The sequence below is a fragment of the Zalophus californianus genome, chromosome 4, assembly GCF_009762305.2.
Source record: "Zalophus californianus isolate mZalCal1 chromosome 4, mZalCal1.pri.v2, whole genome shotgun sequence".
NCBI lineage: Eukaryota > Metazoa > Chordata > Mammalia > Carnivora > Otariidae > Zalophus > Zalophus californianus.
In genome coordinates, this window is record NC_045598.1 from 6,358,204 (window position 1) to 6,368,850 (window position 10,647).

The following is a 10,647-nucleotide window of genomic DNA, read 5'->3' on the forward strand; positions in this document are numbered from 1 at the left end:
GTCAGGCTTGCTGCTATAACAGGCTCAGAACATCACGATCCCAGCTCTGATACTGCCACGTTGGCGTTTCAGGGGTGGGGCCATGCCTTGCACCCCACCCCAGGCGTGGGCTGATGACTCAGGTGGCAGAGGGTCTGTGGGAGGCAGCAGATGGAAAGCTGGGGAGACCAACCCTCAGAGGGACAGAGGGTTGAGTCCCCTGGTGGGGGGGGGGGGGTATTCCAGGAGAGATACAGAGAGCTCAGCAGAACAAGAACCCTTTCCGTGCCTGGAAACAGAAAGGTGGTCAGTGTTTTCCTTATTGAAAAATGGTTCAGATTCCCACGCATTTTCTCTTCCATTTTCACTCCTAGCATGGTGGCTCATGACTTTCCAATAGAGGCAGAAAAGATCACCCTGCGTGCACTTGGCACGTAAAGCTCTGCAGGAAACCATAATAAGCATAACAGGGAAGAAACCCTCCCGTAAAGCTTTGCCAGGAAGGAAACCAAGAGGTTGAGGGGAGTAGTTGGAGGACCGGGCAAACCAGGCACCACTCCAGGCAAACCAGCCTTGAGTCACCGAGGACAGAAGGATGGGTCATCCTCCACCTCCGCTGGACAACAACAACAAAAAAAAGTGGGGGCCTGTGCCCCAGGGGTGGGGGGGGGCTGGGGGCGGGGGTGGGGCCCAGCCGGGTGCTTCCTGAAATCAACACGCTGCTCTGCCCAGATCCCTGTTTTGCCCAGATTCTGCAAAAACTGGGAAGGACCCTTTTGCTCAGGGCTTTACAGCAAGAACAGAGGGCCAGATGGAGGGGCCAGACTCCCGTCTGCTCAGCCCTGACTGCTCCGAGGCTCCAGAGGGAGAACTTGGGGGCCAAGACCGGACGGGGCTGCCTGTGCCCTTGAACTGGTACTCCTCTCGTGGGAGCCCCACTTCCTTCTTCCCTTTGCTGGAAGCTGTTAGGGAAAGGGGTTTACCTTTGCCAGAGGGGCTGCTTTCCCTTCTGGGTCCTCATCCTTTGGTTATAGGGGCCAAAGGAACAGAATCCTTTGTTTGCTTCAAATTTTTGTTTAAATTCGAGTTAGTTAACATATAGCGTAATGCTGCTTTCAGGAGTGGAATTCAGTGCTTCATCACTTTCATGTAACACCCAGTGCTCATCCCAACAAAGGGCCCTCCTTAATGCGCATCACCCATCTAACCCCCCCCACCCGCCTCCCCTCTCTCTTCCATCAACCCTCGGTTTGTTCTCTATAGTTAGGAGTCCCTTTTATGGTTTGCCTCTCTCCCCCCTCCCCCCCCCCCGCCCACCGTGTTCATCTCTTTTGTTTCTTTTTTTTTTTGAAAGATTTTATTTATTTATTTCAGAGAGAGAGAGAATGAGAGATAGAAAGCACGAGAGGGAAGAGGGTCAGAGGGAGAAGCAGACTCCCCGCCGAGCAGGGAGCCCGATGTGGGACTCGATCCCGGGACTCCAGGACCATGACCTGAGCCGAAGGCAGTCGCTTAACCAACTGAGCCACCCAGGTGTCCCACCTCTTTTGTTTCTTAAATTCCACATAGGAATGAGATCATATAGTATCTGTCTTTCTCTGACTTATTTCACTTAGCATAATACACTCTAGCTCCATCCACATCATTGCAAATGGCAAGATTTTATTTATTTATTTTTTTGCTGAGTAATATTCCATTGTATGTATAGACCACATCTTCTTTTTTTTTTTTAAAGATTTTATTTATTTATTTGACAGAGAGAGACACAGCGAGAGAGGGAACACAAGCAGGGGGAGAGGCAGAGGGAGAAGCAGGTTTCCCGTGCAACAGGGAGCCCGATGCGGGGCTCGATCCCAGGACCCTGGGATCATAACCTGAGCTGAAGGCAGACGCTTAATGACTGAGCCACCCAGGTGTCCCTAGACCACATCTCCTTTATCCATTCATCAACTGATGGACATTTGGGCTCTCTTGGTAGTTTGGCTATTGTTGCTAATGCCGCTGTAAACATCGGGGTGCAGGTGCCCTTTCAAACCAGGATTTTGGTATCCTTTGGGTAAATACCCAGGAGTGCAATTGCTGGATCATAGGCTAGTTCTACTTTTAACTTTTTGAGGAGCTTCCACACTGTTCTCCAGAGTGGCTGCACCAGCTTGCATTCCCACCAACAGTGCAAGAGCGTCCCCCTTTCTCCAAATCCTTGACAACACCTGTTTTGCTTCCTGTGTTGTTGATTTTAGCCATTCTGACAGGTATGAGGTGATATCCCACTGTAGTTTTGATTTGTATTTCCTGATGATGAGTGATGTTGAGCATCTTTTCATGTGTCTGTTAGCCATCTGGATGTCTTCTTTGGAAAAATGCCTATTCATGTCTTCTGCCCATTTCTTAATGAATGACCTTGTTATCTATTCTAATGAAAGGTTCAATAGAGTAGGAACCCCAGGACACCTCTGCCATGTCCCTGTTTTTACAAAGGAAGGGGCCATTAGACTGAAACAAGTTGTATTTCCAGCTGAGGCTCAGAGAAGTTAAGTGACCTGGCCAAAGTCACACAGCCAGAAGAGAGCAAGAGTCACAGCACCAAGAATGGACCTTTGTCCTGCCTATCATCCATTCCCCCTTTTTCCAGTCGCAGTGACCCGCCCTTCCTTTGGGAAATGTCCCTTTCCCAATCTCAGCTCATATTGTTGAGTGAGGCTAACGTGTCCCCACAATCTGGGGGTGAGGATGTGACCCAGGTCTAACCAATCAGTGATTTCGTCCCCTTTGGCCACAATGATTGGTTCAAGAATGGGCATGTGACCCAATTTGAGCCAATAAGAGTCAGACTCAGGATTTTGTCTGCACGAGCTAGGAGAAAGAAGCCAGGGCGGCCTAGACCCTAAAGATGGGTTGGGGGTCCCCAAGCCTGGAGACCCTGCTGGGGGTAAAATGGGCACAGAGGACAACAGAGTGGAGAGTTGGAGAGATACTGAGTCCTGGTGACATTTTCTCAGCCTTTGGATCCAGGCATGTCTGAAGCCACATGCCAATAAATGTCCTTTTTGGTTTAAGCCCCTCTGAAGTGGTCACTGCCCCTAGCAAATGAGAAGCCTGAACTAAGACAACCCCAAATCCATGCCCTCTGCCGGCACCACGCCGCCATCAGCCAGGTCCATCAAGCCCCCAGATGCCATCCCAGCCCGCCCCAGCGTTTCTACTCCAGCAGCGCTGAGCCTCAGCTGGTCTCTGCCTCATAAAGCTGCGTTCACCCTCAAATCTGGCTCCTGACAAGGTCCCCGCCCAGGACAGGTGCTCAATAACCAAGAAGGAAAGGTGAGCAGGGGACCAAACAGGCGCTGCTTTGCTGTTGTTTTCTCCTTTGGATCAAATTAGCTCCAGGGAGTGTGGGAACCACAGCAGGTCCCAGGACCCTCTGTGCATTTCCTTCTGCCTTCTCTCCAGTCAGCTCTTCATCTTCCCAGGAAGGAGACAGTTAGAGACAAATGAAATGGAAGCTTCCATCTACCATCTATCTCAAAGGAGCCAGGAGCCATGGAGAGGGACCCGTGTGTAAGACTTTATAAGCTTTTACCTTGGAAACTTTTGTTATTTTTGTTGTCACACAGATGTTTCCTTATAGTGTCTAGCAGAGAAGGAGGAGGAGGGGAAGGGGCGGGAGATCCCTTACAGAGAAAAGAAAACCAAGGTAGAGAGCTAGTCCGTGCTGATATTTGCATGAATTTCCAGCATCACCGTTGGTCTGACATCTGCGGCTGTTCTGCCACGGGCTCATGTGTGACAGACATTGTTTTTGGCAAGAGCTGCATCCTGAGATCTCGAGTGCTGGCTGATGGCATGTCCCCCCTCGGTCATATGCAACTCCGAAGGGATTTTGTTCTCCAAATCTCATGTGCCAACAACCCCAAGAGCCCCCCGTCCCCACCCCCGCATGTGAATAAAGGGACTTAGAACATGACAAGACCTCAGACAGAGACTGTCACTGTTATTTTGCGGGTATCAGTTAGGACAAAGGACACCCGGGCAGGCAAGGGCGTACTTTCTTGGGACTCGAACATTTGAGATCAGTGGTTACTTTCGACTCTAGTCTCTATCCTTCCTTTGAATTGGGGTAACCTGAGTATGGACATACTAGGTTCTGTGTTGGTCGGTGGATTCATATGAGCCAGTGGCTTTCTTTCAGGAGGAGGGGCTGCAACCCACACCAAGAGCCCCCCAAATCGGTCAAGCCGTTATCTTTTTTTTTTAGCTGGTGTCTCTATTGCTGCTCCGGGATTTAGATTTCTCCACTGCTGATATTTCTAGGGTTTTTGGAGGTGTTGGCCAGATACCTGCAAGCATCTTTTAACACCAAAGGCTCTCTGCCAAATATTTCAGCCCCTCTTCTCTAGAGGCTGCCCTACATTTGATGCTGTGGATAAGATGTGGTCCAACATTCCATAAAGGCAAGGGAAAGGCATGAACGTGATGCCCAAGAGGAGAGACCCAAGGGTCTGATCACTTTCTCACCCCATCTCAGGCCACTGTTCCCCAGTGGGGTGTCCAAGGGCCCCTGCCTTCTGTGGAGTTGCTGATCCGCCCGGAACAGAGAAGGGCAGAGCCGGATTGCAAGGCCAGAAACGCTACCCCAGGGTCTCTCTAAACAGGGGTGTGATGGAGCACCTGTGGGAAATCCTCAACTCAGGCCGTGGTCTGACCTCAGGGGCCCTCTGATGAGCAATGCTGCCCGGAACCCGCTGGCTTCCTTCAAAGCGGGTGCATGTGGCTGGTGCACTGTGACATGGCCTCCTGGGCCCTGCTCTCTCCGGGGTGCTCCCCAGGCAGCTCCCAGGAGGTGCCACTCCTTGGCTTGCTTTCCTGGAGATGCTGAACACAGCTGTGCTGGAGGGAGGCCCCCGTTCGGCAGCTAGCACAATGCTTTGTGTCCCTGTGAGGCCAGGACACGGCCGAAATGAGACCCACTGCTTATACCCCAGAGTTCGGTTTTAGGGATAGCACAGCGAGGGGCGGGGGGGCACGTCGTTCTGTCTCTCTGCCTCCGTTTCCTTTTTGTTCCCTTCTACCTTGAAAAGACCGAACGAAAGTCCTCAACAGGCATGAAAAATGAGGGAGGGAGGTGCTTCCTGAAAGGTTCAGAGATCAAAGCGAGCCGGAGAAAGGCCCACTGTGACAGTGTCCCTAGCGGCTCTGCAAGGGGCCAGCTCCTCTGTGCCTCGCCACAGCCTCTGCGGTGACAAGGGAGAGAGTAGGTGTTGACAAGGACTTGCTCTCCAGGAATTTTCCTTTATCCAGTGACAGCTCCATTCATCTCCCCGAGCTCTGCCCAGAGCCTGGGCTGGCTTCACTCTGGCCCCGAGCCCCTGGGAGCCGCCCGGTACTGTCAGCTCTGAAGCGCAACCCGGTGCCAGCCAGCGCCGGGAGGCCAGCCAGCCCTGCAGAGCACGCCGGGCCCAGCCCGTCGGCGGGCAGAGGCTGGGAGGCCCGGGGGCGCAGGGCAGCTCCCACAGCGCCCCCTGGCGGCCCAGGGACGCCCTAGCACCCCCCAACCCAGGCGCCCAGGGAGCCCCGACCCCCCAGACATGAGCTTGCCTAGCGCTCAGTAGGCAACGAGTCCCAGGAGGAGAGCCTAGAGCGGGGCCGGGGACTTATGGGAGTGATCTCCTTGCACTGTGTGCCCCGCATGCCTCCGCCGAGCCCTGGCTCTGACTTCACCCTAGAATGGTGGATGGAGGGGCACCTTGCCCTCCTGCCAGGGGCTGCAGAAGCTGCTCCAGCAGAGGGCTGGGGGAGGGATTGGGGTCCTTCTAGCCCTGCGGCCACAGGCATTACACTGTGAAGCCAGGAGTCCTGGTCCCCCATGGGTGGGCAGGTTAAAGGTTTCCTGCTGACTTTCCCGGTCCTGGCCAGGGGCCAGGCTTAAGCTCAGCCTGCCCCCTAAGAGCTCTTTTCATAATGATACTGAGAAGCACGGCCAAGGGTAAGGCAGGGGGCGGGGGGCGGGGGGAGTATTTACCATAAAGTCTGAGCACATTCTCTATAAACACCACGTTCATATGGTTCTTAAGGTGATCCGTTGACAGCTGCTACAACTTAGGTGAAAACGGCATCTTTTCAACAAATGGTGCAGGGGCTGCCAGACATCCACATGCAACAGTTTACGTGAACAAAAGTGAGGTCAAATGGACCAAAGACCTAAGTCCAAGAGCCAGAGCTTGACACTCAGAAAGAAACACAGGTATACATCTTCAAGTCCTTGGATTAGACTAGGTTTTCTTAAATATGGCACCAAAATACTTGCAATTCATATAACTGATAGGCTCCAGAATATATAAAGAGTTCTCACAACTCAACAACAAAAAGACAAAACAACTGAAAAATGGACAAAGGACTGGAATAGGCACATCTTCAAGAAGACATACAAATTGCTAATAAACACATGCAAAGATGCTCAACACCATTAGTCATTAGGCAAATGCAAACCAAAACCACAAGAAGATATCACTTCATACCCATTAGTGTGTTATAATAAAAAAAAAACCCAGAAAATAACACATATTGGTGAGAATGTGTAGAATTCCCAGTTTTACATTCCCAGTGTTGGTGGGAAGGTAATATGGGGCAGCCACTGTGGAAAATACTTTGGCGGTTCCTCAAAAAGTTAAACACAGGGTCACCCTATGACCCAGCAATTCCACTACTAGGACTTTATCCAAGAAAACTGAAAACATGGGTCTGTACAAACACTTACATATGAATGTACACGGCAGAACTATTCAGAGTAGCCAAAAAGTACAAACCCAAATGTCCAACCACTGGATTTCAATATCCATATGTAATACCTTACCCCCAAATTAACTCAGATGGACCAAAGACCTAAGTAAATACAGGAAACCTTTGAGGGTACACCTCTGGTTTAGGCGGTGGTGGCTTCTCCATACGAGGGAATGTTATAAAAAGAAGGGAAGTAGGACACACACCATGGTGGGGGTGAGACTCGAACACATTACGGGAAGCGAAAGAAGCCGGACACGAAGGACCGAGCGCTGGCTGAATGACTGCATTTACGTGAGTCATCCAGAACAGCTACAGCGCCTGAGACAGGCCGTGGATGAAGGCTCGCCAGGAGCCATGGGGGACACTGGGCAGTGACACCTGTGGGCATGAGGTTTCTTTTCTGCGTGATGAGAGTGCCCTGGAATTAGACAGTGGGGGCGGTTGCAAGACTCTGTGAAAAAACATAACCCAGAATTGTACATTTTTAAACTGGTCAAAATGGGGGGCACCTGGGTGGCTCAGTCAGTTAAACGTCTGCCTTCGGCTCAGGTCATGATCCCGGGGTCCTGGGCAGGTCCCTCGTCAGGGAGCTTGCTTCTCCCTCTCCCTCTGCTTGCCGCCCCCCATGCTTGTGCTCTCTCTCTCTTTCAAATAAATAAATAAATAAAATCTTTAAAAGAAAGAAAGAAAGAAAGAAAAAGAAAGAAAGAAAGAAAAGAAAGAAAGAAAGAAAGAAATGGCCAAATGACTTGAAAAGACATTTCACCAAAGAAGAGAAACAAATGGCCAATAAGCACATGAGAAGATGCTCGGCATTAGTCATGAAGGAAATGCAAATTGAGACCACAGTGAGATCCCACCTACCAAGATGACCCTAATAAAAAAATGGGAAAGAACAAATGTTGATGAGAACGCGGAGGCGTGGGAACCTCGTCCATCACTGCAGGGTGTAAAATGGTGCAGCTTCTGTGGAACATAGTTTGGCAGGTGCCCCAGAAGTTACACAGAGAACTCCCTTATGACCCGGCATCCACTGCTCAGTACGTACCCAAAAGAAGTAAAAGCAGGGACTCAAACAGATATTTGAACATGTAAGTTCACAGAAGCACTGTTCACCATGGTCAAAATGTAGAAGCACCCTGAGTGTCCTTCAACAGGTGAATAAACAAATGTGGTATGTCCATAAAATGGAATATTTTTTAATACATAATCACCTTATTTTATTTTTTAAGTTTTTATTTATTTAAGTCAGCTCTACACCCGACATGGGGCTCGAACTCATGATCCCGAGATCAAGAGTTGCGTGCTCTGCCAAATGATCCAGCCAGGTGCCCCGCAAAATGGCATATTATCTGGCTGTAAAAAGGAATAAAGTGTTGGCACACGCTATAAACATGTATAAACCTTGAAGACGTTATGCTAAACGAAATAAGCCAGGCCAGAAAAGATAAAAATTATACGAGTTCCCTTTGATGAAATATCTAAAATAGGCAACTTCACAGAGACAGGAAGTAGAATAAATGGAGGAAATGGGGAGTCATTGCCGACTCGTGAAGCGTTTCTGTTTGGGACTCTGAAAAAGTTCTGCAAATAGATAATAGTGATATACAGTGTTTTGGCTATACTTTTTTTCTTTAAGATTTCATTTATTTAAGAGAGAGGGCGAGCAAGTGAGCATGAGCAGTGGGACGGGCAGAGGCAGAGGGAGAAGCAGGCTCCCTGCTGAGCCGGGAGCCCAATGCGAGGCTCGATCCCAGGACCCAGGATCCTGACCCGAGGCGAAGGCAGACACTTGACCAACTGAGCCACCCAGGCGCCCCCGTTTTGGCTGTACTTACCGCCACTGAATTGTACACACACACCTACACACAAATGATAGGGCCTGGTCTTGCACGGCCACTTCTCCGGAATAGCACCGGGGGTCCTAGAGAAGGGCTGAGAGTCTGGGGCATCTAGCCCCTGCTAGACCCGAGGATGCCCCCCTCAAAAAGCCGACTGTCATCAGTCAGTCAGTCTCAGCAGCTGGAGGCTTTTAATTGCTCCTGAATTAATGTGCTTACTTCTCACCCCTGGGGCGCCTGGGTTTAATTACGATCTTAGGTCACATATGCAAATGAGTCTGCTATCATCCCTGGTCCCAGTGGACTGCAGTCCTCACACTTTGCAGCTCGATCGGCAGGAGGCAGCCGGATGCCCCTGGCCAGGCTGGCCTCCTGCTCGAGCTGACGAGCGGAAGCGGATGAAGGTGGCACCTGGCCACCCCATTTCTGGGTTTGGATAAGCTGAGGTGTTCAAGGTTGCGTCTGGGGATTCCTTGCTCCCTCAAGGCACCAGAGATCAGCTGTCAGTGGCAGAGAAGCCTTGGGGGACCTGGACTCACAGAACCCTTGAGGATAGAGGGTTTCCACAGAAAAGGCAGGAATCGGGAAGGTATCAGCCTGTGGCAGGGGCCGTGGACCGGGGGATGCAGACTTGCAAGCTGAGGTGAGCTGAGCAGGTATGCAGGTAAGGGAAGCAGGCAGGTGGGACCCCAGCTGTCGTCGGAAGTGGCCAACTGCTGCCTTCTACAAACGCAGGCCCCGTGTAGCCGAGCTTCTGAGCCGGTAGAACCCAGGAAGTGGAATTTTTACAAGAAATCTCCTTTTTAGATTTCGACAGCTAATTAGAATTAAAAACAAACAAACAAAAACACTCGGTTGCCTGAGTCCAGGAGGTGGGGGTGGATTTTGAGAACGGGCTCCAGGAAGTCTTGGGAGTGCCTGTTACTGAACCCAGATTGTACCCGAATAAGGTCGTTACACTGCAGATTGGCCCAGTGGGTGCCCATACTCCATCCCGGGTTGCTCTGGGCGTCTCCAAACTCTCCATCTCGCGTTCATCATGGCCGCAGGTGCTTTATATGCTCTGAAGAACTTCATTCCCCATGCCCTATACCTCTTCTTAGAGAAGGATGTCCATGCCTGACTGCTTAGTTGTGGGGGGCCTAAGTCGACATGAGCATCACCAGTACTAGGTAACAACCCACAAGGTAGCGCTACTGTATGATCAGCCCCCTTTTACAGATGGGGATGCCGAGCACCATTGTTCGGTGTTAGGGCCAGAATCGGAGCCCCTCTAGCTCCATCTGGGCTCTGGGCCACAGCACTGCCTGCGTCCTGGCTGCTGCGAGGGGAGGCAGGGTCTGGCCCTCCCCCCGCCTGGGGGAGAGCTGGCCGGCCGCATCTACAGGCCCTGGGCCTGTGGAGTTCCATCCAGGAGCAGGCCTGTCTCGGCCCCTCCCAGCAGCACAGTGCTGCTGCCGTCTCCAAGCCCCGGATGCACTCACCCAGGAAAGAATTTCCGGGACTGCGGTCTTCCAGGGGAAGCCCGACATCTGCGCCCTGCCCGATGGCGCCCCCGACCCTGCGACCCCGTTACCGCACACCGGTGCTTCCCAAGCTCGGTCAGCCTGCAGGCTCAAAGAGAGACCGATGCTCTGGGTCCCACCCGGGGCTTCTGACTCAGCTCGTCGGCACAGTGGGAGCTTTCAAAGCTTCCCAGGTGCTTCTACTCTATGGCCCAGTCTGAGAACCCAACTGCTTCAAGTTCTCCCTTGAGTTTTGTTCTAGTGTCAGAGTCGCAGGAAGTTGGAAGACAACCACAGATGAGAAATACATGTTTTGTGGAAAAGCATTTGTAATACGAAGCTAAAAAAAAAAAAGCCGAAAAAAAAAAAGAGAGGCGCCTGCTGGCTCAGTTAGTTACAGCAACCGACTCTTGATCTCAGGGTCATGAGTTCAAGCCCAGCGATGGGCTCCATGCCGGGTGTGGAAGGCTTCCTTTCCCTCCAGAATCACTTTTCAGAGAGAAACCAGCCATGAACACCTGGGAAGAGTGGTTTCGGCTGCAGGA